Here is a 13,914-nt window from a genome sequence, read left to right as displayed (position 1 = left end):
ATGCTGTGGTCAAAGAACACACTCTCTGTGTTCTACAAAAGGTGTAAGAATGACTTGGATGTGACTGGGAGTTTAATTCAATAGAAGACTGCAGAAAGCCCACCATACTATGTTTATGAGCTGGTTGTTAGAAATCCATCCAAGGGTGCATCAACTTTACCTGTGGCAACCTATGTCACATGCAACCACACCACAGCATCTGTGACATATTTTCTGCAGGCTTTTCAGACTGATCTCATGGGGATGTATGGAAATGTGGCAATCAAAAGGCCGGTCATGATAATATATGATGGATCCCTTGTGCTTTTGCACTCCATTTCCATTACATTCTGCATTCTCTTAATTACTGGACAGCATCCAATACAAAAACATTTGACCTCCCCATTCTTCAGATGTTTAAAGGGGTCATCGGATGCCCATTTTCCACAAGTTGATATGATTCTTTAGGGTCTTAATGAAAAGTCTATAACATACTTTGGTTAAAATTTCTCAATGGTAGTGTAAAAAACACCTTTTTTACCCTGTCAAAATCAGCTCTGTTTTCATCAAGCCGTTTTTTTAGTCCTTGTTGCTTTAAATGCTAATGAGCTCTGCTGACCCGCCCCTCTCTTCCGTGGGGTGACGAGCAGTACTGTTTACTTTAGCCGCGAAACTGGCTAACTAGCACGTTATTAGGAAAGGCGACTTGCAAAGATTCATAAAAAAAGTTATACTCACTTCTTCTGTAGATGAAGCTTGATCACGAATGATTCGTGTGAGCATAGACGCATTTAGGCAGATCGGGGATCGGCGCATTCACTTCAAAACGAAGGTAACGTTAATCCTCTGCGTCTTCAGCGGCTCAAATGTCAGTAGTAAATGATGACTGCTTTATTCATTATTACATCCAACAACTAAGCACTTCAATCGGACGCTTAATCTGAGACATCTACATTTTGACAGGAATCTCAGAACAGCCCGATTTGAGAAAAATAATTTTAAAACAGGGATTTTTAAAAAACCATTGGGTGTATTTTTATCATTATAGAATGGATGTGTACACACACATTTATGTTCAAACAACTTGAAACGTGAATTTTGCATCCGATGACCCCTTTAAGTCACACCATGAAGAATGCCAAGGATCTTTGCAAAAAACAGTATGTATTTATGGGGTATGATCACTTTACATACAGTTTGAAATGAAATGTACAATAATAATGTTTGTGTTTTTGTTTGCTTTCTTTGTAGAATTCCCAAACACTACACACTGGCAATGCACATATTTGGCTTCCTTGCATGTTGTTCAACACTGAAAGAGATGGATGAGGTGGTTTGTAGTTCAGCGGTCCTTTTTTGCATTCCTTGCAGTGGAGCAAATGTAGCGAAGCACTACAATAACCTGCAATTTCTTTTGCAACAAAGGGGTACCTTTGAACTAGATGAGAAAATCATCATTGCTGAAGACTACAAGGTATTAAATAATGTTACAGTTACAATGCGTTTCAGCACATGGCCTCACAACTATAATACATACAGTATACTGTATAATAAAAACCAACCAGACCTGCTTGGCCTTGTTGGTGGTCTGAACCAACTGCAGAGTAGACATCTAGGTTAAAGTTTAAATTCTGTTTGAGTTTTGTGATTCAGTCAGCACCTGTCCAGGATGTATCCTGCATGTCAGACAGTCTTAGCTGAGCCAGATTAACATTGAACAAAATAAATGATTAATAATTCATTAAGCATATACATTAGAAATTTGTCTGACATAATTGCAATTGTTTTTCAGCATGATGTTAGGACCACACCACTCATGGATCATTTCAGAAAAACAATCAATAGTGCACCACTTAAACTTGATGGTGATTCCAACATTTATTACACACCAACATTCCTTTCCAGTTTGGACAAATACTTCCTCCCGCATGCCACCCTGTGGTCTGGAATGATGCTGGGTAGGTTTAAGTCATGTTAATAAGTTTAATTAATTTAAGAAAACTATTTATCAAGCAATGTATTAAGCAATGTCCAGTACTTTTACAATCTTTAAATGGTCTTTAGGGGATCTAGGACGTCATGGGACAAGCCCAGTATACCAGAATTTGAGTAAGCTCTATAACAAAGTCAGAAAATCAAAGAAATAGGTAAAGTCTTGCAAGAAATATCTTTTTTTTTTTTTCAACCATATTTTTTGTTGTTCCTTAGAATGCCAACAGGTTAGAGATGTACTTTAAATTTTCAGAACTTCACTCAAGATAACCGAACACAAGGCATCATGTAGAAGAGTCAGTGCGACCTAAAGTGAATTCGACTCCAAAGAAGGCAGTTTACAAGACTGGATGACAATGTTCAAGTATCTCAAAAGATGCATGACACACTGCTCCTTGAATATGGAGACATGGAAAGATTCAGGAAGAAAGTATGGGATACTGATTGTTAATAAAGTCACTTCAGTGGCAGCACATTTTACTTACTACTTGACCTTGATCATATTTTAAAAACAATAGGCCTGAGTATAGATTTGACTAAATATTTGCAATTGTGTGTAAAAGTATTTAACTATGTATGTGTTTAAGTCATTTCGTATGGAGAAAAAATCAGAAGCGTGTCACCTTTAGTGTTGGACCTGTCATTTAAAGTAATTATTAAAAGAGGCTTTAAGTAACACTGAAGTATACACACATGTTGTGATTTTGACTATTCCTCCATTCCAATGTAGTGTTTAGTTTTTTTTTTTTTTTTATTATAAATCAAATGTAACCATTTTAAACTGTAACTGAAGCTGGCCACGCACTAGAGGATTTTAAGGCCAATTTTAAAGGGGTCACCAGATGCGACATGCACTTTTATAAGTTGTTTGAACTGAAATGTGTCGTGTCATACTACTGAAATTATTAGACCTGCAAAATGGTCACGTGTTGGCCTATTAGGTCCAACTTCTGTGGATGATTTTTCTATAGCATTCAATGAGGCTTGTCATTTGCTCCCTGTAGACTATCTTGCTAATATGTTAAATGTGGATGAGTTTCTTAACACGTTTAATTATTTGTGTACCAATGCTTTAGATATCGTTGCCCCTATGAGAATGAACAAAAAAACTAAGTTGAACCATGGCTAAACAGTAATACTCGTAGTCTAAGACAAGTCTGCAGAAGAGCAGAACGTAGATGGAAAAAGGATAAACTCCCAAGTTTTCCTATGAAATCTTACGGGAGTCTTTAATAACATATCAAAAAGCTGTGAAAGTTGCCAAGTCCAGCTATTTTTCTGAAATAATTTCCAAAAACACCAATAGTCCAAGGACTTTGTTTAATATCTTGAATTCTGTTTTTAATCCAACAGGCAATATCTGTCTTGCAGAGTCTTCAACTGTGTGAAGATTTTTTGTTGAAAAAAACAGAAGCAATTAGACAGTCCATAATTTCTTCTACCGATGACCCTTCAGATCTTTTGATTCTTACTAGGTTTTTTAATTCATTTGAGCAGATTACTATGCAGGGTTTAATGGATTCAGTCATCAAACTGAAGCCTACCATGTCTGCTCTTGATATTGTTCCTACCCACTTTTTTAAACTGATTTTTGATACTGTTGGGGCCTGGATTCTAGCAATTGTAAATAAGAGCCTTCTTTCTGGGGTTGTTCCAGATTATTGTAAACATGCAATGGTGAAACCTTTGTTGAAAAAGCCTAATCTGGATGCAACTGTTTTATCGCATTTTAGGCCAATCTCAAATTTACGTTTTATTGCAAAAATTTTAGAGAGAGCTGTGTTATTACAGTTACAGGGTTTTCTGGAAACAAATACTACTCTTGAAAAATTACAGTCTGGATTTAGGAAAAATCATAGTACTGAGTCTGCTCTTTTAAGAGTATTAAATGACATTTTGCTACTTGACTCTGGGACCTCAGTAATTTTAGTGCTTTCAGATTTGAGTGCAGCATTCGATACAGTTGATCATGGCATTCTTTTATCGCACCTTGAAAAGTGTGTGGGCATCCAAAGGAAGTGCCCTGAGCTGGTTTAGATCTCATCTTAGTAACAGAATTTTTTCAGTAGGTATTGGACACGCTGTTTCATCTGTAGCTCCTCTTACCTCTGGTGTTCCTCAAGGCTCTATTCTGGCTCCCATCTTGTTTTCACTGTACCGTACATGCTTCCATTAGGTTACATTTTTAGGAACCACGGAGTGTCCTTTTATTTTTATGCTGATGACACCCAAATCTATTTACCTTTAAAACACAATGACAAGAATGGTTTAGAAACATTGCTTGCATGTTTAGCTGATGTAAGATCTTGGATGTCCAATTTTTTTTGCATTTAAATGAAGGTAAGACGGAAGCAACTGTCTTTGGACCATCTGTGGGTAAAGGAAAACCAAATTTTACCTGTGGTTATTTAAACGGTAAAACAGTTTGGGAGTTCTTTTTGATTCCTCCCTAAAGTTTGACCAACATATTAACTTAGTAGTTAAGTCATGTTTTTTCCATCTTAAACTTCTGTCAAAAGTTTAATCTTTTCTATCTTTTAAAGATCTTGAAAGAGTCATACATGCTTTTGTTTCATCACGTTTGGACTATTGTAACTCCTTGTATATTGGGCTAACCCAATCCTCCATGTCACGGCTTCAAATGGTTCAAAATGCAGTCAGATTTTTAACAGGAGTTTGTAAACGAGAACGCATTACTCCGATGTTAATGTCTCTTAATTGGTTGCCAGTTTATTATAGAGTTGAATTTAAAATTCTGCTGTTTGTTTTTAAGTCCTTAAATGGTCTGGCACCTTTTTATTTGTCAGAACTTGTAAATGTGAGTAGGTCTGCCAGATGCTTGCGATCCTCAGACAGTTTTGTCATATCAAAGATCAAGACTGAAGTTGAAAGGTGACCGTGCGTTTGCAGTGGCCAGTCCTAGGCTATGGAACAGTCTTCCCTTATCTGTGAGATCTGCATCTTCTGTATATGATTTTAGTTAGTGGTATTTTTTTTACTCTTGCCTCATTTCAACTTATATTCAGTGTATCACTTTTATTATTATTCTTTTTTTATTTTACCTTTCTTCCTTTCACAGTGGTCAACTCTTGTTGGGTTTATTTGTGCTTTATAAATAAACAAAATTAAAATTAAATGGGTGTTGGCACTGTGTGTACACAACCACCCTATAATGATAAAGATCCACCCAGTGTTTTTTTTTTTTTTTTCGTTAAATCATTCCCCCTTTCTCATATCAAGCCATTCTCAGATGCCCATCTGTGACATCACACTGACAGGCCTTTCCCATGATTGTTTGATTGACAGTAGCGCTTTACCTTAGCCCCGCCCTGAGTGAGCTGTCATCAGTCCACCATTGTTTCACCAACAGAGCAGGAGTAGACAAGAATGTCTCCTAAGCGATTGAGGTGCTTTGTTGTTGGATGTAATAAGCTCATTAGCATTTAATGGTACATGCACTAAAATGGCTTGCTGCGTGCAAAGCCGATTTTGACAGGGTAAAAAGGGTGTTGTTTTACACTACCATTGAGAAATTTTAACCAAAGTATGTTATAGACTCTTCATTAAGATCCTAAAGAATCATATCAACTTGTGGAAAATGGGCATCCGATGACCCCTTTAAGCCGGGCTCACACTACAGGAGTTTTAGCCCAATTTAGCCCTGATTTTCCCCTCCCGAGAATCAGAGCAAAAACCTTGTCAAGCACCTCGATCGGCACGGATTATCTGGTAATGTTAGCCATCGAATCTTGCACCTCCCAATATTGGCGGAAGTGAGAGACTGTAAGTTTTGAATGCATCTTGTAAAAGCGAATTTTGTCATTGTTATGGGAATATATTCATACCAAAAGCCAAAAAGCCATTGGGATACCTCCGTTGGGCCAATTCGTGAATCTTACAGAAGCAATCAAACCAACAAAAAACATTTCATTAATAACTGTTGAAATGTACGTCTTCGTCAGTTTTTTGGCCACTCTGTGTATCCGTACTGTAATTCCACATACAGACGTGCAGCAAAATCCAGGTAGCGGCTGGCTTGACCGTTGTCTGAATAAACCAGATGCTTTCTGCTTATATTTTCTGGTAACACTTTACAATAAGGTTCATTAGTTAAACATTAGTTAATGTATTAACTAACATGAACTAACCATGAGCAATACATTTGTTACTGTATTTACTAATCTTCGCTAACGTTAGTTAATAAAAATACAGATGTTTATTGTTAGTTCATGTTAGTTCACAGTGCATTACCTAATGTTAACAAGATTTTAATGTATTATTAAATGTTGAAATTAACATTAACAAAGATTAATAAACGCTGTATAAGTGCAGTTCATTATTAGTTCATGTTAACTAATGTAGTTAACTAATGAACCTTATTGTAAAGTGTTACCTATTTTCTTCCTGCTTTTATCTTCAGGGATATATAGCCTTTTTCGCTCAGAGAAATCCACATATTTTGCCAAAAGAGCACCTCAGCATGCAATCCAGGCTAGCTTCTCTGGGTCTGGATTATCTATGGTCTGGTTAAACCATTTTTCTCATTGGACTAATGACTGAACCACCATAAGCCAAGTGGCATCAGAGAAAATGAAAATTTCTATCATTTTCCTCTTTTCTGCCAAACGCATCTAAATTACAAGCTGTCACGAATCTGGTCTGCACTTCCGTCCATTCACCACCAGAGGTCACTCGCTCACCACATGGACTTTCTCACCACACACCACATGGACTCCATTTCCCATCATCCAACACTGATCACAGCTGTCACCAATCACTCATTGCACTAATCACACGCACACCTGATCCCACGCACATACTGATCACACACTCTTTATAAGCCTTGGACTTTCTCTGCCTCTCTGCCGAGTATTGTATGCGTGTACTGCTCCCATAGCCGTAGCTACTCTACAGAGCCCCTGTTGTTTTCCTAGTTTTCCCCTGCCTGTTTGGTTTGTGTTTTCCCGTGTTTGTTCTAGCCTGTGTTTCCCTGGATTAACCCTTGCCTTGCCGTTTGGACTCTGATTGCACCCCATTGGATTCTAGCCCGTGTTGCCTGGATTATCTCTCTGCCTTGCCCACTGGATACTGTTGCCGATCGTCGACCTTTGCTTGCCCCAGGATTACTCTTTGTCTTGTCTCTGCCATACCTGTTTGCCATTGTTTCGACCCTGCCTGTACGACCACGTCTCTGCCTAATAAAAACTTGCACATGGATCCGCACGTCTCACGTCTCGTCAGCCCCGTTACACAAGCACTCTGTGTTTCTTCACAGCTGACCCGACTACTATCACGCTTGAATTACCCCCGTGGAATGATGACTTAGACAATACATTGACTGAGTCGTTGCCGTCTACATCGGCGTTTACAATAGAAGAGATTGAGAAAGTAATTGTAAATCTGCCCAATAACAAAGCCAGCGGCTCAGATGGTGTTACTTATGAGAATCTGAAAGCCACTAGGCAAACATCCTGCTACATATTGAAAAGCATATTTAACACCTGTTTGATTAATGGTAAAGTCCCTAGTTCATGTAAGGGAGCACTCATTTACAGAATACCGAAGAAAGACAATGTACCAGAAGACCCCTCAACATGGAGGGACATCTCACTATTGCCATCTGTATACAAAGTCTTTATGAAGTGCCTGCTTTCAAGAATACTACCTTGGCTGGTTGATGCTGGAATTTTGTCTAACAAACAAAAAGCTTATATTGAGCGACAAGGCATGAATGAGCATGTTTTTTGCTTAAAAACTGCCATCGACGATTTTAAGCATGAATCTGCTAAGCTATATATTGTCTTCCTTGACTTCAGAGATGCCTTTGGCACATTGCCTCATAGAGTCATGATTGATGCATTGGAAGAGATGCAGCTCCCTAAGATCTATGTGGACATAATAAAAGATGTATATTGTGACTCCTACCTACAAGTGATCTGTGGAAAAGACCTCACCAGACCAATACCACTTGAGGTAGGAATCAAAACTGGCTGTCCATGGAGTGCTGTAAACTTTATCATTGCAATAAATCAATGGCTAAAATGGCTCTGCGCACATGCCCCGCCCCACGTCCTGTCACCGAACCCAGTCCAGGGCTATGCTGATGATGTGGTCGTCGCATCTCGAGATGAAGGCGTGATTAAAAACATGTTGTCTTGCACTGATAGATTCTTGATATGGTCTGGCCTACAAGTGAAGCACAGTAAATGTGCAGTTTTCTATGAGAGGAGGAGTGGTGGCAACCGTTGGTATAGATCAAAGGCCGACCAACCCCCCTCTTTTACCATCTTAGACCAGCCACTCAGAGTGTACACTAGACATGAGACCTACAACTACCTGGGTCACAAGTTTAACATTGCTGGAGAATGGAGTGTGCAAGTGACTGATATGGTACATCAGTTTATGACCAGACTGGATCTCATTGACGCATCAACTCTTCCCGTTATTTTAAAAGTGCAAGCAATAAGAGACATAGCTTTTTCTAAAATTCAACATCTTTTTGCAAATGTCCATGTTCCACAAAAAGTGTTGCGTGAAATGGACAACAAAACCGTAAACGTGGTTAGGAAATGGCTTTGTCTCAACACACATTCTACAAGATGTTTCATCTTCCAGAAGAGACAGGACGGGGGGCTTGGAGTTCCAAACTGCATGTGGGAGTACACAGCCACAAGACAGTCTCACCTTACCAACATGCTAAACTGTGATGATTTCAACGTGGGGCAAATGGCCAGAGCATCCTTATTGCTGGATTTTAAAAGACGGAAAGTGCTACATGCATGCAGTGGGGAAGACAGCTTCCTGGGTTTTAAAAGAAAGACCAATGGAAAGCTGGATGGACGGGCACAGGGATTTGGTGTGTCATCAGACTGGCCAGACTTAAACGACCTATGCTGGAGGACAGGTACTGAACTGAAGTGGACCTCCCACAATCAAACTGTAGAGGTCTCTGATGCAGTCGTAGAGGATCCATCTGTCATCGTGGAAGCCAGGCTGCACCATAACAACATTGTTCACCTGCTCCAGCCTAGAACATCAAGGCAGACTCTCTTGTCTATTCAAAGAGTTCAAAATATGGAGTACTGGTCCAGTCTAAAACTCCAGGGAAAGTTGGAAAAATTGCCCTGTGCAGACCACTCTGTATCACACACCATCTACAGCAATGCCACCGTCAGTGAGGAGATCCTTACTTTCTGTGTAAAAGCACGTCTGCAGGTTCTTCCTACAAAATACAACTTATCACTGTGGTTTCCCTCGACCCATTCCCCACTCTGCCTGCTGCATGACCCCCCTCAACACCTGGAGTCAGTAGCTCACATCATGAACAGTTGTTCATCATTTAAAGGACTATATATTGCTAGACATGACAGACTTGTGGATCTCATTGCTGCTCAGATTCCCTGTGTGGCTGATGAACAGATCTTTAAACACACTACTGTACAGTCTGAATGGTTTAACTCAACTGCAAATACTTTTCTAGGAATTGCTAATACTCCAGATATTGTTAATATAGATATTGTTATTGACTTGTTTATGGAGGACTCTTACTGCTCTAAAACTTTAAAATATCAGTTATTGATATCTACCATTGAGAGCCTTGGGTACAAATGCCAGCTTATTGTGCTAGTGTTTGGTAGTCTAGGTCATGTACACAGGCTGGCGATCCGTGGACTTTGCATTGGGGGCCTATCTAAAACAAGGGCTAAACAGTTGGCAAAGTACTGTTCAATCTCAGCAATTACAGGAAGCATGTTCATTTGGAAAAGGCGATGTTTCTTGTATCCTTAGAACTGTATAACCCATAACAATGTGCTGATCTGTTTTAATCTGTTGGATCATTCAAAAAATTTGATTCCTAATGAATTGTGACTTGTAATGTGGAATCAAATAAAGTATATATGTGTGTGTGTGTGTTTTGTAGGATGATGAGATCAATCTTTAGTGTCAGCTGGTGGAGAAACTGAAGGAGCAGATACTGGATCAGGATGAGGTCAGAGGTCACATTCAGATTGTCCTGTAGTGGCTGTTAATATGCTAATTGTTTGCATGTTATTTACTCAAAAATAGTGCATGCACATCCCAAAAACAAATAAATACAGCTGCTCAACCTACAAAACATAGAAGATGCTAGTAATGCTAGTTAAGAGAGATGCTACTCAACACCAGATGTTTGAATCAACAATTCACAAAGAGGGCGCAACAAATAAATGCAAACCAAACAGCACCGTATTATTCGTTTACGCAATGCTTCTGACATGGGCTTACATTTCTGATAACCGAGGTTAACTGTAGGAGCTCAGTCTACAGACTCTACATCATTTAAAGACAGACCAGCTCTAATCCAGGACGACGCTAGTCAGCACATCCACAACAAACTGTGTACATCCAGCTTTGTCCCTGCATACAAGCACAGATCAGATTATAAGAGACTTCAGCGGGAAGCAGCTTAAGGCATGGACCCAGCAGTACTCCCCTTGGTTGTACTTAACTTGAATAACTGCAAAGATGCCAAACGCCTTTTGGGAACTCAGAAGGGAGTACAGGTGGCAGAGGAGTGGACTTCTGGGGAGGTCTCTGCAAAGGATGTCAAGGCCATGAGAAAGAAAATTTACAAATACAGAGACAGCTTAGCTCATAAGAAGGCAGCAGAAATTAAACGGCAGAAAGAGAAAGAGGTGTTGATCACCTCGACAGAAGCATTAAATGCTAAAGTTCTGTTGGAGACGGTGCATTCATAGAACAGCGTTTTTTTTTTTTTTCAAAGGAGAAGATAGTTTTCTCAAAAAGAAATGGATTGTTCTTTTAGAGATTTACAAGTGTTAAAAGAAAATAATGGATAAAAAAATGGGTCTTGTCACAAATCTGATCGCTGTTGCATTATTATAATAACACATATTGCCAATGAAATGAGGGAAAAATTAAAAGTACTGGTTCTTAGATTGGTCTTAAAGTGGATGAAAGCACTGTATTTGGGAGAACCTGCAGTTGAGGTCAAAAGTATACACCCCCCTTTCAGAATCTGCCAAATGTTCATTATTTTACCAAAATAAGGGATCATACAAAATGCACGTCATTGTTTATTTAGTACTGACCTGTATCAGTACCTTACAATCTGTATGATTTTGAGATCCATCTTTTCACACTAAGGACAACTGAGGGACTCATACGCAACTATTGCAGAAAGTTCAAACGCTCGAGAAGGAAAAACCATGCATTAAGAGCCAGGGGGTGAAAACTTTTGAAAAGAATGTAGATGAGTACATTTTTATTTTCATTTTGCCTAAATATAATATTTTTTCATTTAATGCCGCCCTTCAGAAGCTACAGACATAGGCAGAAATCCCAGGGAGGTCGGGGGGACAGGACCCCCTTATCTGAGGGTTGTCCCCCCTAAAAATCTGATTAAAAACCACGCTGTGTGTTGTAAATAACAATGTGTTATACTTTAAATAAAGTAGTAAAACAACACAAACACGGCAAAAATGCATTTTAAGTTTAGAAACATGTTGAGTCTGCCCTCCCTTGCCTCACAGTGCTTTGGTCCGAATGCCTGCTCTCCTCTTTTACATCACCTACAAACACACACAAGTCCGGTGAGAGAGAACAAAGTCAATAGTTGTGGAACTCCAGTAAGTAAGGCTGTCAAGGCTATTTTATTCACTTGAACATCGGATGAAGTGATTATTTTCTCTTTAATACAGATGATGCCAATGTATTTTTCGATGAGTCGCTATGTTAGCAATAATAACTTACCTGCTTGACAGAAAGGGTTGCCAGGTTTTCACAACAAAACCCGCCCAATTGCTACTCAAAACTAACCCAAACTAACCACGTTTCGAAGGGGTCCCCTCGGTAAAAATCACGATCTGGGGCCTAAAATATACGTTATTAGGGTTGCTTCAACCCGTGGACATGAAAAACAACCCGTGGCAACATTGATAAAGTAGCCCAATTCCACAGGAAAACTGCAGACTTGGCAACACCGTGACGGATAGTAATGTCTTCAACGGACACGACTGCTGTCGCGGCACGACAATTTTAGCTGTATTATTAGCTGTATTCATTATGATCTGGTCGGGTTCTGAATCAGAATTACATAGGTTCCACAGATATATTAATGGCACAAATAGAAATTTGAAATTGAGCCTTGAATATTCAGTGTCTAAGATTAATTTTCTTGATTTAAAAATAACTAAGGAGGCTAATGGTGAGCTACATACTTCGATCTTTAGGAAACCAACTGATCGCAATATGATTCTTAGAGCGAACAGTTTTCATCCACCTTGGCTGATCGATAACATACCTCATGGCCAATTTCAAAGATTGAAACGTATTTGTGATCGGGAAGACGATTATGAAATTCAGTTACGGGACATGACTAGTAGATTTCAAGTCAAGTCAAGTCACCTTTATTTATATAGCGCTTTTACAATACAGATTGTGTCAAAGCACTTAACAGTATCAAATTGGAGGATAGAGTGTCAGTAATGTATAATGATAAGATTAAACACTCAATTTTCAGTTAAAGGCATTTCATTATTGAATTCAGAGATGTCATTGTCCAGCTCAGTTTAGTTTAAGTAGTATCTGTGCAATCAAATCGGCGATAATCGCTAGAAATTAAGTGTCCCCGACTGATCAAGCCAGAGGCGACAGCGGCAAGGAACCAAAACTCCCTCCGAGACAGAATGGAGAAAAAAACCTTGAGAGAAACCAGGCTCAGTCGGGGGTCAGTTCTCCTCTGACCAGACGAAACCCGCAGTTCAAAAGTTTATATTTCTATTTTAATTTTGTTGCAATTTCTAACAATAATAGTATTATGTAGTTAGGTATTTTATTATATTTTTAGTTATTTTGTTATATTTTCAGTTTTATTGTATTTTAATCTAGGTTTTTGCTGGGGACATGTCTCTGGGGGTCATCTGGGTGTGCTGGTCTCCGCTGATGATCAGGGCTGTAGACATCATCTCTTGGTGCTGATCCAACATCTGATCGGATACGGACTGAGAAACAGAATAGGAAAGAAACAGAGTAATATTAGCTTAGATGCCATTCTACTTACGATGTAACGAGTACATTGTGTGTTATGGGGAGTGTTCCCGGTTCCGGTTGATCTAATTAATGCAGCCTAAGTAATTAACAAGATTTTAAAATCTATCCGATGTTTGATAGGCAGCCAGTGCAGTGTTGACAGAACCGGGCTAATATGGTCATATTTCCTGGTTCTAGTAAGGACTCTAGCTGCTGCATTTTGGACTAACTGTAGTTTGTTGATCAAGCGTGCAGAACAACCACCCAATAAAGCATTACAATAGTCTAACCTTGAGGTCATAAACGCATGAACTAACATTTCTGCATTTGACATTGAGAGCATAGGTCGCAATTTTTTATATCGACTATGCATTCCGATAGTTTCTCAATTTGGTGTGTTTCACCGGGCCGAGAAGAAATATAGAGCTGAGTATCATCAGCATAACAGTGAAAGCTAACACCATAGCTTTTTCTGTGACATTTTTGTGACAAATGAGGACATAGATGTGTATAATGACAAGGGTATGGCAGGTATTACAAGGAAAAGGTGACTTTTCAGGACATTACCCCATGTCCGCACTTTTCAAAACGCTTATAAATCACACAGAATGGAATGTATTGAAAATCTGAAATAGCAGAAAGTCTCCTGTAAGGGGTAGGTTTAGGTGTAGGACAATAGCACATACAGTAAGTACAGTATAAAAACCATTACGCATATGGAGAGTCCCCACTTTTCACAAAACAAACATGTGTGTGAGTGTGTTTGTTTCTAGTGAACATTTTGTAAAAATTGTTCATGTTCTGACTTTCACCTGTTGCTGCAGATAGATGTCAGCTGGTGTAGTCCTCACTGACCCTCTCTGACCGGCTCTGACCCGTGCTGCCAGGTTCAGGGCTGCTTATTTGCTGGCC

This window comes from Onychostoma macrolepis, chromosome 09 (genome assembly GCF_012432095.1).
Source record: "Onychostoma macrolepis isolate SWU-2019 chromosome 09, ASM1243209v1, whole genome shotgun sequence".
NCBI lineage: Eukaryota > Metazoa > Chordata > Actinopteri > Cypriniformes > Cyprinidae > Onychostoma > Onychostoma macrolepis.
This window is presented reverse-complemented; position numbering follows the sequence as displayed.